The sequence below is a fragment of the Papio anubis genome, chromosome 10, assembly GCF_008728515.1.
Source record: "Papio anubis isolate 15944 chromosome 10, Panubis1.0, whole genome shotgun sequence".
Classification (NCBI taxonomy): domain Eukaryota; kingdom Metazoa; phylum Chordata; class Mammalia; order Primates; family Cercopithecidae; genus Papio; species Papio anubis.
In genome coordinates, this window is record NC_044985.1 from 86,779,631 (window position 1) to 86,799,999 (window position 20,369).

General features: G+C 40.4%; 1 protein-coding gene across 9 annotated transcripts in view; it reads left to right on the forward strand.

Moving 5' to 3' along the window:
- The window catches only part of CARF (calcium responsive transcription factor), an 86,553-nt gene that overhangs the window by 5,590 nt on the left and 60,594 nt on the right, over positions 1 to 20,369 (forward strand). The gene's annotated exons all lie outside the window — the stretch shown is intronic.

A 20,369-nucleotide genomic window follows, 5' to 3' on the forward strand; every position in this document is an offset into this window, starting at 1 on the left:
TTTTTTTTAAATTATACTTTAAGTTCTAGGGTACATGTGCACAACGTGCAGGTTTGTTACATATGTATACGTGTGCCATGTTGGTGTGCTGCACCCATCAACTTGTCAGCACCCATCAACTCGTCATTTACATCAGGTATAACTCCCAATGCCACCCCTCCCCCCTCCCCACCAATAGGCCCTGGTGTATAATGTTCCCCTTCCTGTGTCCAAGTGATCTCATTGTTCAATTCCCACCTATGAGTGAGAACATGCGGTGTTTAGTTTTCTGTTCTTGCAATAGTTTGCTGAGAATGATGGTTTCCAGCTTCATCCATGTCCCTACAAAGGACATGAACTCATCCTTTTTTTATGGTTGCATAGTATTCCATGGTGTATATGTGCCACATTTTCTTAATCCAGTCTGTCACTGATGGACATTTGGGTTGATTCCAAGTCTTTGCTATCGTGAATAGTGCCGCAATAAACATACGTGTGCATGTGTCTTTATGACAGCATGATTTATAATCCTTTGGGTATATACCCAGTAATGGGATGGCTGGGTCGTATGGTATTTCTAGTTCTAGATCCTTGAGGAATCGCCATACTGTTTTCCACAATGGTTGAACTAGTTTACAATCCCACCAACAGTGTAAAAGTGTTCCTATTTCTCCACATCCTCTCTAGCACCTGTTATTTCCTGACTTTTTAATGATTGCCATTCTAACTGGTGTGAGATGGTATCTCATTGTGGTTTTGATTTGCATTTCTCTGATGGCCAGTGATGATGAGCATTTTTTCATGTGTCTGTTGGCTATATGAATGTCTTCTTTTGAGAAATGTCTGTTCATATCCTTTGCCCACTTTTTGATGGTGGTGGTTGTTTTTTCTTGTAAATTTGTTTGAGTTCTTTATAGGTTCTCTATATTAGCCCTTTGTCAGATGAGTAGATTGCAAAAATTTTCTCCCATTGTGTAGGTTGCCTGTTTACTCTGATGGTAGTGTCTTTTGCTGTGCAGAAGCTCTTTAGTTTAATTAGATCCCATTTGTCAATTTTGGCTTTTGTTGCCGTTGCTTTTGGTGTTTTAGACGTGACGTGCCTGCCCATGCCTATGTCCTGAATGGTATTACCTAAGTTTTCTTCTAGGGATTTTATGGTACTAGGTGTAACATTTAAGTCTCGAATCCATCTTGAATTAATTTTCGTATGAGGAGTAAGGAAAGGATCCAGTTTCAGCTTTCTACTTATGGCTAGCCAATTTTCCCAGCACCATTTATTAACTAGGGAATCCTTTCCCCATTTCTTATTTTTGTCAGGTTTGTCAAAGATCAGATGGCTGTAGATGTGTGGTGTTATTTCTGAGGGTTCTGTTCGTTCCATTGGTCTATATCTCTGTTTTGGCACCAGTACCATGCTGTTTTGGTTACCGTAGCCTTGTGGTATAGTTTGAAGTCAGGTAGCGTGATGCCTCCAGCTTTGTTCTTTTGACTTAGGATTGTCTTGGCATTGCGGGGTCTTTTTTGGTTCCATATGAATTTTAAAGCAGTTTTTTCCAATTCTTTGAAGAAAGTCATTGGTAGCTTGATGGGGATGGCATTGAATCTATAAATTACCTTGGGCAGTATGGCCATTTTCACAATATTGATTCTTCCTGTCCATGAGCATGGAATGTTCTTCCATTTGTTTGTGCCCTCTTTTATTTTACTGAGCAGTGGTTTGTAGTTCTCCCTGAAGAGGTCCTTTACATCCCTTGTAAGTTGGATTCCTAGGTATTTTATTCTCTTTGAAGCTATTGTGAATGGGAGTTCATTCCTGATTTGGCTCTCTGTTTGTCTGTTACTGGTGTATAAGCATGCTTGTGATTTTTGCCCATTGTTTTTGTATCCTGAGACTTTGCTGAAGTTTCTTATCAGCTTAAGGAGATTTTGGGCTGAGACAATGAGGGTTTTCTAAATATACAATCATGTCATCTGCAAACAGGGACAATTTGACTTCTTCTTTTCCTAAGTGAATACTCTTTATTTCTTTCTCTTGCCTGATTGCCCTAGCCAGAACGTCCAACACTATGTTGAATAGGAGTGGTGAGAGAGGGCATCCCTGTCTTGTGCCAGTTTTCAAAGGGAATGCTTCCAGTTTTTGCCTGTTCAGTGTGATATTGGCTGTGGGTTTGTCATGAATTGCTCTTATTGTTTTGACATACGTTCCATCAATACCGAATTTATTGAGAGTTTTTAGCATGAAGGGCTGTTGAATTTTGTCAAAGGCCTTTTCTACATGTATTGAGATAATCATGTGGTTTTTGTCTTTGGTTCTGCTTATATGCTGGATTACGTTTATTGATTTGCGTATGTTGAACCAGCCTTGCATCCCAGGGATGAAGCCCACTTGATTGTGGTGGATAAGCTTTTTGATATGCTGCTGGATTCGGTTTGACAATATTTTATTGAGAATTTTTGCATCAATGTTCATCAGGGATATTGGTCTAAAATTCTCTTTTTTTGTTGTGTCTCTGCCAGGCTTTGGTATCAGGATGATGTTGGCCTCCTAAAATAAGTTAGAGAGGATTCCCTCTTTTTCTATTGATTGGAATAGTTTCAGAAGGAATGGTACCAGCTCCTCCTTGTACCTCTGGTAGAATTCGGCTGTGAATCCGTCTGGTCCTGGACTTTTTTTGGTTGGTAGGCTCTTAATTATTGCCTCAGTTTCAGAGCCTGCTATTGGTCTATTCAGGGATTCAACTTCTTCCTGGTTTAGTCTTGGGAGAGTGTAAGTGTCCAGGAAATTATCCATTTCTTCTAGGTTTTCTAGTTTATTTGCGTAGAGGTATTTATAGTATTCTCTGATGGTAGTTTGTATTTCTGTGGGGTCGGTGGTGATATCCCCTTTATCATTTTTTATTGCATCTATTTGATTCTTCTCTCTTTTCTTCTTTATTAGTCTTGCTAGCAGTCCATCAATTTTGTTGATCTTTCAAAAAATCAGCTCCTGGATTCATTGATTTTTTTGGAGGGTTTTTTGTGTCTGTATCTCCTTCAGTTCTGCTCTGATCTTAGTTGTTTCTTGCCTTCTGCTAGCTTTTGAATGTGTTTGCTCTTACTTCTCTAGTTCTTTTAATTGTGATGTTAGGGTATCAATTTTAGATCTTTCCTGCTTTCTCTTGTGGGCATTTAGTGCTATAAATTTCCCTCTACACACTGCTTTAAATGTGTCCCAGAGATTCTGGTATGTTGTGTCTTTGTTCTCATTGGTTTCAAAGAACATCTTGATTTCTGCCTTCATTTTGTTACGTACCCAGTAGTCATTCAGGAGCAGGTTGTTCAGTTTCCATGTAGTTGAGCGGTTTTGATTGAGTTTCTTAGTCCTGAGTTCTAGTTTGATTGCACTGTGGTCTGAGAGATGGTTTGTTATAATCTCTGTTCTTTTACATTTGCTGAGGAGTGCTTTACTTCCAACTATGTGGTCAATTTTGGAATAAGTGCAATGTGGTGCTGAGAAGAATGTAGATTCTGTTGATTTGGGGTGGAGAGTTCTGTAGATGTCTATTAGGTCTGCTTGGTGCAGAGTTGAGTTCAATTCCTGGATATGCTTGTTAACTTTCTATCTCGTTGATCTGTCTAATGTTGACAGTGGGGTGTTGAAGTCTCCCATTATTATTGTATGGGAGTCTAAGTCTCTTTGTAAGTCTCTAAGGACTTGCTTTATGAATCTGGGTGCTCCTGTATTGGCTGCATATATATTTAGGATAGTTAGCTCTTCCTGTTGAATTGATCCCTTTACCATTATGTAATGGCCTTCTTTGTCTCTTTTGATCTTTGATGGTTTAAAGTCTGTTTTATCAGAGACTAGGATTGCAACCCCTGCTTTTTTTTGTTTTCCATTTGCTTGGTAGATCTTCCTCCATCCCTTTGTTTTGAGCCTGTGTGTGTCTCTGCATGTGAGATGGGTCTCCTGAATACAGTAAACTGATGGGTCTTGACTCTTTATCCAATTTGCCAGTCTTTGTCTTTTAATTGGATCATTTAGTCCATTTACATTTAAGGTTAATATTGTTATGTGTGAACTTGATCCTGTCATTATGATATTAGCTGGTTATTTTGCTCGTTAGTTGATGTTGTTTCTTCCTAGCATCGATGGTCTTTACATTTTGGCATGTTTTGGTAGTGGCTGGTACCAGTTGTTCTTTTCCATGTTTAGTGCTTCCTTCAGGGTCTCTTGTAGGGCAGGCCTGGTGGTGACAAAATCTCTCAGCATTTGCTTGTCTGTAAAGGATTTTATTTCTCCTTCACTGATGAAACTTAATTTGGCTGGATATGAAATTCTGGGTTGAAAAGTCTTTTAAGAATGTTGAATATTGGCCCCCACTCTCTTCTGGCTTGTGGAGTTTCTGCCGAGAGATCTCTTGTTAGTCTGATGGGCTTCCCTTTGTGTGTAACCCGACCTTCCTCTCTGGCTGCCCTTAATATTTTTTCCTTCATTTCAACTTTGATGAATCTGACAATTATGTGTCTTGGAGTTGCTCTTCTCGAGGAGTATCTTTGTAGTGTTCTCTGTATTTCCTGAATTTGAATGTTGGCCTGCCTTACTAGATTGGGGAAGTTCTCCTGGATGATATCCTGAAGCGTGTTTTCCAAGGTGGTTCCATTTTCCCCGTCACTTTCAGGCACACCGATCAGACGTAGATTTCGTCTTTTCACATAATCCCATATTTGTTGAAGGCTTTGTTCATTTCTTTTTCCTCTTTTTTCTTTACACTTCTCTTCTCACTTGATTTCATTCATTTGATCTTCAATCATTGATAGTCTTTCTTCCAGTTGATCGAGTCAGTTACTGAAGCTTGTGCATTTGTCACGTAATTCTCGTGTCATGGTTTTTATCTCTATCAGTTCTTTTAAGGACTTCTCTGCATTGATTATTCTAGTTATCCATTCTTCCATTCTTTTTTCAAGATTTTTGGTTTCTTTGCGCTGGGTACGTAGTTCCTCCTTTACCTCTGAGAAGTTTGATTGACCGAAGCCTTCTTCTCTCAACTCGTCAAAGTCATTCTCCTTCCAACTTTGATCAATTGCTGGTGATGAACTGAATTCCTTTGGAGGGAGAGATGCACTCTGATTTTTTGAATTTCCAGCTTTTCTACCCTGCTTTTTCCCCATCTTTGTGGTTTTATCTTCCTTTGGTCTTTGATGATGGTGATGTACTCATGGGGTTTTGGTGTAGGTGTCCTTTCTGTTTGTTGGTTTTCCTTCTAACAGTCAGGACCCTCAGCTGCAGGTCTGTTGGAGTTTGCTTGAGGACCACTCCAGATGCTGTTTGCCTGGGTATCAGCAGTGGAGGCTGCAGAAGATACAATATTGCTGAACAGTGAGTGTTGCTGTCTGATTCTTGCTCTGGAAACTTCGTTTCAGAGATGTGCCCAGCTGTGTGAGGTGTGAGGTGTCAGTCTGCACCTAGTGGGGTATGTCTCCCAGTTAGGCTACTCAGGGGTCAGGGACCCACTTAAGCATGCAGTCTGTCCATTCTCAGATCTCAGCCTCCGTGCTGGGAAACCCACTGCTCTCTTCAAAGCTGTCAGACAGGGTCATTTACCTCTGCCGAGGTTTCTGCTGCTTTTTGTTTAGCTATGCCCTGTCCCCAGAGGTGGAGTCTACAGAGACAGGCAGGCCTCGTTGAGCTGCAGTGGGCTCCACCCAGTTCAAGCTTCCTGGTGGCTTTGTTTATCTACTTATGCCTCAACAATGGCGGGCGCCCCTCCCCCAACCTTGCTGCTGCCTTGCAGTTAGATCTCAGACTGCTGTCCTAGCAATGAGGGAGGCTCCATGGTCCTGGGACCCTCTGGGCCAGGTGTGGGATATAATCTCCTGGTGTGCCATTTGCTAAGACCCTTGGTAAAGTGCAGTATTAGGGTGGGAGTTACCTGATTTTCCAGGTGTTGTGTGTCTCAGTTTCCCTTGGCTGGGAAAAGGGATTCCCTTCCCCCTTGCACTTCCCAGGTGAGGCGATGCCTCGCCCTGCTTCAGCTCTCGCTGGTCGGGCTGTACCAGCTGACCAGCACTGATGGTCTGGCACTCCCCAGTGAGAAGAACCCAGTACCTCAGTTGAAAATGCAGAAATCACCCATCTTCTGTGTTGCTCGTGCTATGAGCTGGAAGCTGGAGCTGTTCCTATTCGGCCATCTTCGGAAAGAACATTTTATACCTGGTTATTTAATATTAATATCTTCATTCTTAAAAACTTTACTTTGACAGGGCCGGTCATGGTGGCTCACGCCTGTAATCCCAGCACTTTGGGAGGCTGAGGCGGGCAGATCACGAGGTCAGGAGATCGAGACCATCCTGGCTAACAGCGTGAAACCCTCATACAAAAAAAATTAGCCCAGCATGGTGGCGGGCACCTGTAGTCCCAGCTACTCTGGAGGCTGAGGCAGGAGAATGGCGTGAACCCGGGAGGTGGAGCTTGCAGTGAGCTGAGATTGTGCCACTGCAGTCCAGCTTGGGCGACAGAGCAAGACTCTGTCTCAAACAAACAAACAAACAAAAAAGTTTACTTTGACGGAGTTAATTGGCAGTTAGGGATAAAAATTTATAGCATGTACTGGCATTCAGGATAGCTGGGAAAATCAGCTGTTTTAAGTCACTCTGCAGTTGTCCGGATTGAAGAAGATAAAGCAAATTGATGGAAGAAAGGAGGAAGGAAGAATAATACTTTTTACTGCATCCAAATTATTTTTTTAAAGTGTGTCTGTAACTTAAAAATGTACTTTTAATCTCCATTTCAACAATAGCTTAGGTCAATTGTCATATTAAAACCCACTTTTCTGTATAGAAACTATTTTAATATTTTCTCAGTGTAACCACAAAAAGCTTCTATAACCCATAGATTTTCATTCCCAGAAGGCAGTAGAAAATATAGTTATTTTTATTCCATTGGCAAAATCCCAATATGGGCAAAATTCTGCAGTAGGTGGTTTGTGTTTGGCAGTCTTTCTCTGTCAACATACTCACCACCCCTTAACTAGTGTACTTACCTAAGGCAGTCACACTTCCCTCAGTCTTCACTGCAGCATTCTGTGCAGGCCCACTGGATCCCTCTAAGTTCTTTGAGTCTCACCTGTACTTGCTTTCTCACCTCCAAGTAAAACTTTTCACTCCCTCAGGGTAGCTCTTTTAAACTCGTTTTAAAGGAAGACATCTATCCTTACATAAATTTATACAAATTTGTTAATAGCTGATGTTCTCTCCAGAGTTTTTTTCTTTTTAAGAAAAAGGGCTTATTGATGTCAATGAAAATTTTACTGATGAAATTTCAGAGTGAGTGAGCAAAAGTAAATAAAGTAAAAAAAAAAAAATTTAGGCTAGTAAAGGGTAACTTGCAGCGGGATCAGAGTACCTGTCAGGAAACTGGGAATATTTAGAATTCTTACCCTTAAGCTATTGGCACTTTTTACAATTTCTTCCTAAACTCCACTTCTCAATCTGTTCTACCTAATGTTTTTTCAGTGGCTACAATGCCTGCATAGTTACAGCTCTAGTTTTTGGATGGTGTCAGAGATAGAGCTTTTTGTATGTTAGGATACTGCTTCTAATTAAATTTCAACCAGCAAAAGTTGCAAACAAAAAGGAACAAATAATTTCTTTTAACATGTTTAATTTGTTAACCTATCCAGAAAAAGATTTAAAGCTATGGATTTTTGACTAATAAAGGCAGAAGGGAGCTTTGTTTATTGCCTGAAAAAAGTTGCTATTGTAATAATAGAGTACAGGCTTTGAAATAAACACATGTAGGTTTGAGTTCTTGCTTAGCCACTTGGCATATTTGTAATCTTGGGAAAGTTACTTATTCACCTATCCTATATGTACATTGGAACAAGCAACTGAATCACAGCGTCATTGAAAGGGTTGAATAAAATGATATAGGTAAAACTCTTAGCGTAGTACCTTACTATGGTAAATGCTCAATAAATGATAACCTTATAATTTTGAGCAATGAACCTCATCTTTTTCTATAAAATGGTGATAATAATAGGTCCTATATCACAGAATAGTAGAGTGATTGTTGATGATTCTAGCTAATAATTATTTAGGATAGTTGAAATTCAATACATTTTATTTTGTAACTATGACAATTAAATTCATAATCTTAATTGATCTATCATAATAGTGCTTATATTTTAAAAGTCAAAGAGCTCTCAGAAATATTAAGAAATTTTTTTAAATCTTGATGTCATCATGTTTAGACAGTGAATATTCAGTTTATTTTAGAAAATTAAGCCAGATATAGTGGCTCACACCTGTAATCCCAGCACTTTGGGAAGCTAAGGCGAGCAGATCACTCAAGGCCAGAAATTCCAGACCACCCTGGCCAACATGGTGAAACCCGTTCTGTACTAAAAATTAAAAAAATTAGCTGGGCATGGTGGCGCATGCCTGTAATCCCACCTACTCAGATGGCTGAGGCACAACAATCACTTGAACCTGGGAGGCGAAAGTTGCAGCGAGCCAAGATCGTGCCACTGTACTCCAGCCTGGGCGACGGAGCGAGACTCTGTCTCAGAAAAAAAATTTTGGGTACAGTGCCTCACACCCATAATCTCAGCACTATGGGAGTTCAAGGTAGGTGGATCACTTGAGGTCAGGAGTTCAGGACCAGCCTGACCAACACGGAGAAACTCCGTCTCTACTAAAAATACAAAATTAGCCAGGCGTGGTGGCACCTGCCTGTAATCCCGGCTACTCAGGAGGCTGAGGCAGGAGAATTGCTTGAACCTGAGAGGTGGAGGTTGCAGTGAGCCAAGATGGCGCCATTGCACTCCAGCCTGGGCAACGAGTGAAACTCCGTCTCAAAAAAAAAAAAAAAAAAAGAAAGAAAAAAGAAAAACTGTATTTATATCGTATTCTTGACAATTTATTTTAGAATAGTAAATTGTATTCGTAATAGGAAAAAAGCAAGAAAAAAGATAAATTTTTTTAAAGTTATATTCCTAATAGGTATTTTATTTTTAATGAGCCCCTCAGTAGGACCTTATTTGCAGTTGAATTTAACTTTGTAAAAAGTTTCCTGTTTTAATAGAGTTCTTTTGTATTTCTGTTCAGTGCACATTGGAAGTCACTCAATCAATAATAGTTAAATGAATTTTAAAAGTCAGGATAATCAGCTCTTAGAAACAAAAAATCTTAGTATTATTATTATATTTTTTGAGATGGAGTCTCGCTCTGTCGCCGGGCTGGATTGCAGTGGCGCAATCTTGGCTCACTGCAAGCTCCGCCTCCCAGGTTCACGCCATTCTCCTGCCTTAACCTCCCAAGTAGCTGGGATTACAGGTGCCCACCACCACACCTGGCTAATTTTTTTTTTTTTTTTTGTATTTTTAGTAGAGACGGGGTTTCACCGTGTTAGCCAGGATGGTTTCGATCTCCTGATCTCGTGATCCGCTCACCTCAGCCTCCCAAAGTGTTGGGATTACAGGCGTGAGCCACTGCGCCCAGCCGATCCCATGTTCTTTTGTTTTGTTTTGAGAGGGTCTTACTCTGTCACCCAGGCTGGAGTGCAGTGATGTGATCAGAGCTCACTGCAGCTTTGAACTCCTGGGCTCAAGTGATCCTCTCACCTCAGCCCTCTGAGTAAGTAGCTAGGACTGCAGGCACAAGACATCACACCTGGCTAAATTTTTTTGGTTTTTGTAGAGACACAGTCTTGTCTTGTTGCCCAAGCTGGTCATGAACTCCTCCCCTCAAGTGATCTTCCTGCCTTGGCCTCCCAAACCACCTGAATTACAGGCGTGAGCCACTGTATCTAGCTCCCATGCTCTTTGTCTAGTATATTTATGAGATGTTCGTGGATTTTAAAAGTTAGACAATAATATTGAAATAGAGCTTTTTAGTCATCTAAAAATGTAAAAGTTTTTCAATGTTTTTCAAAGATAGTACAAAAAAATTTTTTCAATGTTTTTCAAAGACAGTATAGAAAAAGCGATGTTTTTCAAAGACAGTATAGAGAAAAGTATATTTAGAATCTCACACTAAGCCCAGAGAAGTTTTGATTATATCAGTTAGATAACTGGAATTTGTTTTTTTCTTTGTGTGGGTTGCCCAGTCTGTTCTTGAACTCAGGCAATCCTCCTGCTTTGGCCTTATGTACAGATTTTTGTGGGATATAAATTTCCAGCTCCATTGGGTAAATACGTAGTAGTGCACTCTCTAGGTAAGCCTATGTTTTAGCTTTGTAAGAAACTGCCAAACTATCTCCTAAAGTGGCTATACCATTTTCCATTCCCAGCAACAACAAATGAGAGTTCCTGCTGTCCTGCATCCTTGTCAGCATTTGATATCATCAGTTGTTTTATTTTAGGTATTCTAATAGGTGTTTGTGATACCTAAGTTTTCATTTCATTTGCAATTCTCCTATGACATATGATGTTGAGCATGTTTTCATATGTTCATTTACCATCTTTGCCTTCTTTGGTGAAGTGTATCTTTTCAACATTTTTAAAACTGGGTTCTTATTGTTGAGTTTTAAAAGTTCTTTGTATGGCTGGGCTCAATGGCTCACGCCTGTAATTCCAGCACTTTGGGAGGCCGAGGCAGGTGGATTGCGAGATCAGGAGTTGGAGACCAGCCTGACCAACATGGTGAAACCCCATCTCTACTAAAAATACAAAAAAAAAAAAAAAATTAGCTGGGCATGGTGGCGCACACCTGTAATTCCAGCTACTCAGGAGGCTGAGCCAGGAGAATTACTTGAACCCAGGAGGTGGAGGTTACAGTGAGCCAAGATCCTGCCTCTTCACTCCAGCCTGGGCAACACAGCAAGACTCCATCTCAAAAAAAAACCCAAAAAACGTTATTTTTATATTTGGGATACAAAGCCTTTATCGGAATGTATTTTGCAAATATTTTCTCCCAGTTTGTAGTTCATCTTCTCATTTATTTGACATTGTCTTTTCCAGAGAGCAGAAGTTTTTTATTTTTATTTTTTGAGACAGAGTTTCACTATTGTTGCCCAGGCTGGAGTGCAGTGGTGCAATCTCGGCTCACTGCAACCTCCATCTCCTGGGTTCAACTGATTCTCCTGCCTCAGCCTCCCGAGTAGCTAGGATTACAGGTGTGCGCCACCACGCCCAGCTACTTTTTGTATTTTTAGTAGAGACAGGGTTTCACCATTGTGACCAGGTTGGTCTCGAACTCCTGACTTCAGGTAATCCACCTGCCTCGGCCTCCCAAAGTGCTGGGATTACAGGCAAGAGCCTCCGCGCCGAGCTGAGAGCAGAAGTTTTAAAAATACAGTGTTAAAGGCATGATCCATGAAAGAAATAATAAACTGGACTTCATTAAAATTAGTGTTGTATTTAAAAAGTCATTGCCATACCCAAAATCATCTATGTTTTCTCCTCTGTTATCTTCTAGGAATTGTATAGTTTGTGTTTTACATTTAGTTATATGATTCTTTTTTTTTTTTTTTTTTTTTGAGACGGAGTCTTGCTCTGTCTCAGGCTGGACTGCAATGGCGCAATCTTGGCTCACTGCAAGCTACGCCTCCCAGGTTCACGCCATTCTCCTGCCTCAGCCTCCCGAGTAGGTGGGACTACAGGCTCCTGCCACCATGCCTGGCTAATTTTTTCTTGTATTTTAGTAGAGATAGGGCTTCACGTGTTAGCCAGGACGGTCTCGATCTCCTGACCTTGTGATCCGCCTGCCTCAGCCTCCCAAAGTGCTGGGATTACAGGCGTGAGCCACCGCGCCTGGCCTATATGATTCTTTTTCAGTTAATTTTTTAAGGGTGTAAGGTTTGTGTGTACGTTCATTTTTTTGCATGTAGATGTCCATTATTCCAGCACCATTTGTTGAAAAGACTATCCTTTCTCCACTGAATTGCTTTTATTCTTTTGTTAAAGATCAGTTGACTGTGCAGATCTATACCTAGTCTCTTTATTCTATTCTTTTAATCTATTGGCCGGTTCTTTTGTTTGTTTGTTTTTGTTTTGACAGTATCATGTTATCTTTTTTTTTTTTCTTTGAGACGGAGTCTTACACTGTTGTCCAGGCTGGAGTGCAGTGACGTGATCTTGGCTCACTGCAACCTCTGCATCCTGGGTTCAAGCAGTTCTCATGCCTCAGCCTCCCAAGTATCTGGGACTATAGGCGTGCACAACCACACCCAGCTAATTTTTGTATTTTTAGTAGAGATAGAGTTTCACCATGTTGACCAGGCTGGTCTCAAAATCCTGACCTCAGGTGATCCACCTGCCTCAGCCTTCCAAAGTTGTGAGATTACAGGCATGAGCCACCATGCCCCGCCAGTATCATGTTGTCTTGAATAGATTATCATAGGTTTACAGTAAGTCAGGTCTTGAAATTGGGTTGCATCAGTTCTCCAACTTTGTTCTTCAGTATTGTACTGGTTATTCACTTAGGTCTTTTGCCTTTTCACATAAACTTTAAATCAGTTTTTTGATATGCACAATATAACTTGCTGTTTTCTTTTTCCCATTTTTAGAGACAAAGTCTTGCTCTGTCACCCAGCCTGGACTGACTTGCTGTATTTTGTTTGGGATTTTATTGAATGTATAGATCAAGTTGGGAAAAATTGACGTCTTAAAAATATTGAGCCTCCTGGTCTATGAACATGGACTCTCTCTCCATTTATTTAGATATTTGATATTTTTCATCAGAATTTTATAGTTTTCCTCATATGTTTCCTTTGCTTATTTTATTAGATTCATATCTAAGTATCTCTCTCTCTCTCTCTCTCTCTTTCTCTCTTTCTCTCTCTGGTGCTAACATAAATAGTGCTGGGTTTTGTCTTGTTTTGTTTTTTTGAGATGGGGTCTCACTCTGTCACCCAGGCTGGAGTGCAGTGATGTGATCTCACCTCACTACAACCTCCACCTCCTGGGCTCAAGCAATCCTCCCACCTCAGCCTCCCAAGTAGCTGGGACTACATGCATATGCCACCACACCCAGCTAATTTTTGTATTTTTAGTAGAGACAGGGTTTTGCCATGTTGCCCAAGCTGGTCTCAAACTCCTTGGCTCAAGTAATCTGTCCACCTTGGCCTCCCAAAATGCTGGAATTTCAGGCATGAGCCCCCGGGCCTGGCTGGTATTATGCTTTTAAATTTCAAACTCTAATCATTCATTGCTGGGATACAGGAAAGTGATTGACTTTTGTTTATGAACCTTTTATCCTGCAACTTTGATACCTTGGTAGAATTGTTTATTAGTTCCAGGAAGTTTTTGGTTTTGTTTTGTTTTGTTTTTGTCCTTTGGGATTTTGTACAAAGACAGTTATGTCATCTGCATATAAAGACAGTTTTATATCTTCTTCCCAGTCTGTATATCTTTTATTCTTATTTTTATTTTTTTGTTTTATTGCTTTACTAGGACTTTCTTTTTTTTTTTTTTTTTTTTTTTTGAGACGGAGTCTCGTTGTGTCCCCCAGGCTAGAGTGCAGTGGCCGGATCTCAGCTCACTGCAAGCTTCGCCTCCCGGGTTTACGCCGTTCTCCTGCCTCAGCCTCCCGAGTAGCTGGGACTACAGGCGCCCGCCACCTCGCCCGGCTAGTTTTTTGTATTTTTTAGTAGAGATGGGGTTTCACCGTATTAGCCAGGATGGTCTCGATCTCCTGACCTTGTGATCCGCCTGTCTCGGCCTCCCAAAGTGCTGGGATTACAGGCTTGAGCCACTGCGCCCGGCCTTACTAGGACTTTCAATACTATGTTGAATAGGAGTGATGAGAGGGGCCACCTTCACATTGTTCCCAATCTTAGGGGAAAAGTATCTAGTTTTTCACCATTAAGTATGATGCTAGCTGTAGGTTTTTTTTTTTTAGTTGTGCTTTATCAAATTAACAGTCACCCCTTTACCTAGTTTGTTGAGAGTTTTTATCATGATTGGTGTTGGATTTCATCAAATGCCTTTTCCTTTTTTTTTTTTAATTAAATAAATAGAGGCTGAGTCTTACTGTACTGCCCAGGCTAGTCTCTAACTCGTGGCCTCAAGTGATCCCACCTCAGCCTCCCCAAGTGTTGGGATTACAAGTGTGAGCCACCAGGCCTGGCCTGCTTTTTCTGTGTCTGTTGATATGATCATACAATTTCTGTTGATGTGATGCCTAATGTAATTCTAATGCCTTTTTATGTGATGGATTACATTAATTTATTTTCACATATTGAACGAACCCTGTGTACCTGTAATAAATCCTATTTGGTTGTAGTGTATGATTTTTTGGTACATTTGTAGAATTGACTTGCTAATATTTTATTGAAGATTTTTATATTTATGTCATAGGAGATATTATTCTATAGTTTTCCTTTTTAAAAATATCTTGCCAGGTGTGGTAGCTCATGCTTGTAATCCCAGCACTTTGGGAGGCCTAGGCAGGTGGATCACCTGAAGTCAGGAGTTCAAGACCAGCCTAGCCAACATGTTAAAACCCCATCTCTACTGAAAATACAAAATTAGCCAGGTGTTGTGGTGTGCGCCTGTAATCCCAGCTACTCGGGAGTCTGAGAAGAGAGAATCGCTTGAACTCGGGAGGCAGAGGCTGCAGTGAGCTAAGATTGCGCCACTGCACTTCAGCCTGTGCAAGACAAAACGAGACAAAACTCTGTCTCAAAAAAAAAGAAAAAGAAAAAGAAAAGAAAAAAAAATCTTTATCTGGTTTTGGTATTAGGGTAATACTGGTCTTGTAGGATGAGTCAGGAAATGTTCCTTCTGCTTCTGTTTTCTTTAAGATGTTATAGAGCATTGGCATATTTCTTCTTTAAATGTTTGGTAAAATTTACCAGTAAAACATCTGGGCCTATTGCTTTCTATTTTTGAAGGTTATCAATTATTGATTCAGTTTCTTTTATAGAAATTTACCTATTTAAATTATGTATTTTATTGGCTTTAATTCACAGTAAGCTTGATTACTTTTTCTTTTTAACAGTTAAATATTCATGCTGATAGGACATACGTCTCATTATACAGGACACTTTCTTTCTTTCTTGTTTTTTCTTTCCAGCTTTTAAGTTCAGGGAGTATGCGTGCAGGTTTGGTACACGGGTAAATTGCATGTTGTGGGAGTGTGATGTACCGATTATTTTGTCACTCAGATAATGAGCATAGTACTTAATAGGTAGTTTCTTGATCCTCATCCTCCTCTCACTTTCCAACCTCAAGTAGAATCCAGTGGTCTGTTCCCCATTTTGACACAGATGCTTTCTGAGGTTTATACTGTAAATATAGTCACAAAAATTTATTCTCATTTAGATAAATCTAGAGCTGTCTCCTGAAAGTGTATCTTTGTTGCTACAAAAATGTCCTAGAATTCTTCGAGGGCCTTTGATTGTTTTGAATATTAGGGAAATGTACAGTGGCAAATAATGTCACCAGCTTCATTCTGTCCAATACACTTTTCATTTAGTCTGAATACCTCTACTTTGAACTAAGTTCATGAAACTCCTGTTTTATTTAATTGAGATTTGAAATTTCGTATGTCCTACTCTTTTATAGTATCAGTAGAAAAGTATAATTTTGTTACGTATTAGTGATCTAAGCTGAATTTTCCAAAGTTCTTTTTTTTTTTTTTTAATCTCGCTCTGTCGTCCAGGCTGGAGTGCAGTGGCGTGATCTCGGCTCACTGCAACTTCCATCTCCCAGGTTCAAGCTATTCTCCCGCCTCAGCTTCCCAAGTAGCTGGGACTACCAGTGCATGCCACCGTGCCTGGCTCATTTTTTGTATTTTTGGTGGAGACAGGGTTACACCATGTTAGCGACGATGGTCTCGACCTCCTGACCTTGTGATCCGCCTGCCTCGGCCTTCCAAAGTGCTGGGATTACAAGAGTAAGCCATTGCACCCGGCCCAAAATTCTTTAATTCCAGAAAATTTTAGATCTATGTGAACACCTCAGTACATTGAAGAAATTTCTATTACCTTGCCATCAGACAGCTTTATATTAAATTAAATCTCTATATTCAGGTCAGTTTCTTTTGCATTTTCCATAATTGTGTTGGTTAATTAGCAAACATGAGTTCACTTAAAATGTTCACTTCCTCTGTGATATCATGAAATAAACCTGATTTTAAAAATTCAGATATAGTTATAAAACACACAGAATATAAATTTTATACATAGAGACTTTAAGTGTCTTGATCATCCTTGTATCTCCAGCACATGAAACAGTATTTGTCACGTAGGTGTGGAGTAATAATTCATTTATTGAATGAATATCTGCTTATAAATACATATGCTTAGAAAAAGTCTGGAAGAATATGCAGAAATGTTAATGGCAGTGATTTCTGTGAAATTATAAGTGACTTTAACTTTCTGATGTTGCTACATTAACATATATTTGTTTTAATGACATAAACAATAAAACTTAAAATTGTTTTTTTCCTGAGATGGGGTCTCACTCTGTCACCTAGGCTGGAGTGCAGTGGCAGGATTATGGCTCACTGTAGCCTCAAACTCCTGAGCTCAACCAATCCTCAGCTTGGGATTGGTTGGGAACCAAGCTCAACCTCAGCTTCCCAAGAAGCTATAGGGACTATAGGCACACACCACCATGCATGGCTGATTTTTTTTTTTTTTTTAAATAGAGACAGAATCTCATTATATTGCCCAGGCTGATCTCAAACTCTTGCTTCAAGCCATTCTCCACCTTGGCTTCCCAAAGTGCTAGGATTACATGGATTAGCCACCACTCCCAGCCCTTAAGAAATTTTTAATCTTTTGAGACAGAGTCTTGCCCTGTCATGATCATGGCTCACTGCAGCCTCAACCTCCTGGACTCAGGCAATCCCCTCACCTCAGCTTCCTGAGTAGCTGGCACAGACGCATGCCACCACAACCAGCTAATTTTTAAAAAATTTTTTGTAGAGATTGGGGGGGGGGGGGGTCTCACTATGTCACTCAGGTTGGTCTTGAACTCCTGGACTCAAGTAACCTGCCTGCCCCAGCCTGCCAAAGTGATGGGATTACAGGCGTGAGCTGCCATACCTGGCCTGGAACAAGAAAAGGATACCCACTCTCACCACTCATCTTTAACATAGTACTGGATGTCCTACTAGCCAGAGCAGTCAGACAAGAGAAAGAAAGAAAGAGCATCTAGGCTAGTTGCTGTGGCTCACGCCTATAATCCCAGCACTTTGGGAAGCTAGGGTGGGTGGATCACCTCAGGTCCAGAGTTCGAGACAAGCCTGGTCAATATGTCGAAACCTCGTCTCTTCTAATATTACAAAAAAATTAGCTGGTTGTGGTGACAGGCTCCTGTAATCCTAGCTACTTGGGAGGCTGAGGCAGAGAATCACTTGAACCCAGTGGGTGAAAATTGCAGTGAGCTGAGATTAAGTTTGTACCACTGCACTCCAGCCTGGGTGACAGAGTGAGACTCTGTCTCAAAAAAGAAAAAAGAAATAAAAGAGCATCCCAGTTGGTAAAGAGGAAGTCAAACTGTCACTGTTTGCAGATGATATGATTGTTTACCAAGAAAACCCTAAAGACTCCTCCAGAAAGCTCCTAGGACTGATCAAAGAATTCAGCAAAGAAGGCCAGGTGAGGTGGCTCACGCCTGTAATCCCAGCACTTTGGGAGACTGAGGTGGGCAGATCACCTGAGGTCAGGAGTTCAAGACCAACCTGACCAACATGGTGAAACCCCGTCTCTCTAAAAATACAAAATTAGCCAGGTGTGGTGGTGCATGCCTGTAATCCCAGCTACTCAGGAGGCTGAGGCAGGAGAATCACTTGAACCTGGGAGGCAGAGGTTGCCATGAGCCGAGATCATGGCCGTTGCACTCCAGCCTGGGCAAAAGAGTGAAACTCCATCTCAAAAAACAAAAAATAAAGAATTCAGCAAAGTTTCCAGATACAAAATTAATGTACATAGTTAATTTTGTATAGTAGCTCTCCTTTACACCAACAGCAGCCAAGCTGAGAATGAAATCAAGAACTCAACCCCTGTTACAATAGCTGCAAAAAAAGTAGAATACTTAGGAATATACCTAACCAAGGAGGTAAAACACCTCTGCAAGGAGAACTACAAAACACTGTTGAAAGAAATCATAGACAACATATACAAATGGAAACATATCCCATGTTCATGGATGGGTAGAATCAGTATTGTGAAAATGACCATACTGCCAAAAGCTGTTTAGAAATTCAATGCAATTCCCATCAGAATACCACCATCATTCTTCATAGAATTAGAAAAAAAAAATCCTAAAATTCATATGGAACTAAAAAAAGAGCCTGCATAGCCAAAGCAAGGCAAAGCAAAAAGAACAAACCTGGAGGCATTACATTACCTGATTTCAAACTATACTATAAGGCTGTACTCACCAAAACGGTATGGTACTGGTATAAAAATAGGTGTATAGACCAGTGGAACAGAATAGAGAACCCAGAAGTAAAGCCAAATACGTACAGCCAGCTGATTTTTGACAAAGCAAACAAAACCTTCAAGTGGTGAAATGACACCCTATTCAACAGATAGTGCTGGGATAATTGACTAGCCACATGTAGGAGAATGAAACTGGATCCTCATCTTTCACCTTATATGAAAATCGACTCAAGATGGATTAATGACTTAAATCTAATGTGATTTTAATTTTTGTTTCCCTAATGACTAATGCTGATTGTCTTTTTGTGTGCTTACTTGCTAGCTATATATCTTCTTTAGTGAAGCTGTATCTTCAAACATCTTGCCAACTTTTTTAGTTGAGTTGTCTTATTGAGTTGTAAAAGTTTTTTAGAGTTTGGATATAAGGCCTTTGTCAGGTATATGTTTTGCAAATATTTTTTCCCATCTGTAATGAGAACACATTTTAAATTTTGACGAAGTCCAATTTGTAGATTTTTTTCTTTTATATTTTGTGCTGTTTGTTTCATGTTTAATATGTCATTGCCAAGTCCAAGGGTACAAAGATTTTTCTCCTGTGTTTTCTTCTAGAAGTTTTATCATTTGATAGTCTGTGATCCATTTCAAGTTGATTTTCTATCTGGTGTGAGATAAGGGTCAAGGTTTATTGTTTTACATATGGCTATTTAGTTGTTTTAGCATCATTAGTTAAAAAGTGTCCTTTTTCTCTTGATATATCGATATATTTGTCAAAAAGCAATTGACTCCCACCTAGAAATAGCTTCTCAGCTCCGTCTCAAATCTGTCCAGTTCAGCCTGCTTGCCTCCACTCTGTCCTCCACCATATCTATCAGGGTAACCCAGAAGTCCTACAAGGTATCCACCTCTGGTCCCTAGGCCCTTGGCAGCTGCTTATACAAGAGTGGGCCGAGTGTCTGCATCAACTCCTAGAGCTTCTCCTGGATGGGCAATAGCAGCAGCTTCCAAGGGCGCCTGGACACTGGCATGGGTCTCAGGGAAAGCTATGCCAGGGCTGGTGGTATGGGGGAGCATCACAGGTGCCACAATGACCCAGAGCCTCCCGAGTCCCCTTAAGCTGAATGTGCACACCAACATCCAGGCTGTATGCGCTTAGGAGAAATTGCAGATCAGGACCCTCAACAAGTGTGCCCCCTTCATTGACAAGGTGCCCTTCCATTAACCAATGTTTGGCTGTTCCCTTCCCTCCCCTACCCTTCCCCACCTCTAGTAACCACTATTCTACTCCCTACTTCTATGAAATCAACCTTTTAACTTTCCACATGAGTGAGAACACGCAGTATTTGTCTTTCTGTGCCTGGCTTATTTCTCGAACATAATGTCCTCTAAGCCCATCTGTGTTGCTGTGAATGACAGAATTTCATTCTTTTTTATAGCTAAATAGTATTGTACTGTGTATATATACCACATTTTCTTTATCAGTTTATCTGTTTATGGACACTTAGGTTGATTCCCTATCTTGACCATTGTGGGATAATGATGTAATAAACATGGGAGTGTAGCTTTCTCCTTGACTTACTGATTTCCTTTCCTTTGAATATTTACCCATTAGTGGAATTGCTGGATCATATGGTAGTCTATTTTTAGTTTTTTTGAGTAATCTCTATACTGTTTTTCATATGGCTATACTAATTTACACCAACAATGTATGAGTTCCCTTTTCTCCAAATCCTTGCCAGCATTTGTCATTTTTTCTTTTTGATAATAGCAATTCTAACCGAGGTGAGATGATAGCTCATTGTGATTTTGATTTGTATTTACCTGATTCTTAGATATTTTTAAAAAATATATATACCTGTTGACCGTTCGTATGTCTTCTTCGTGAGACAGAGTCTCGTTCTATTGCCCAGGCTGGAGTGCAGCGGCTCAATCTCGGCTCACTGCATCCTCAGTCTCCCAGGCTTAGGTGTGAGCAGCTAGGACCACAGGTCCATGCCACCACCCCCGGTTAATTTTTTTGTGTTTTTGTAGAGACAGGTTTCACCATGTTGTCTAGGCTGGTATCAAACTCCTGGCC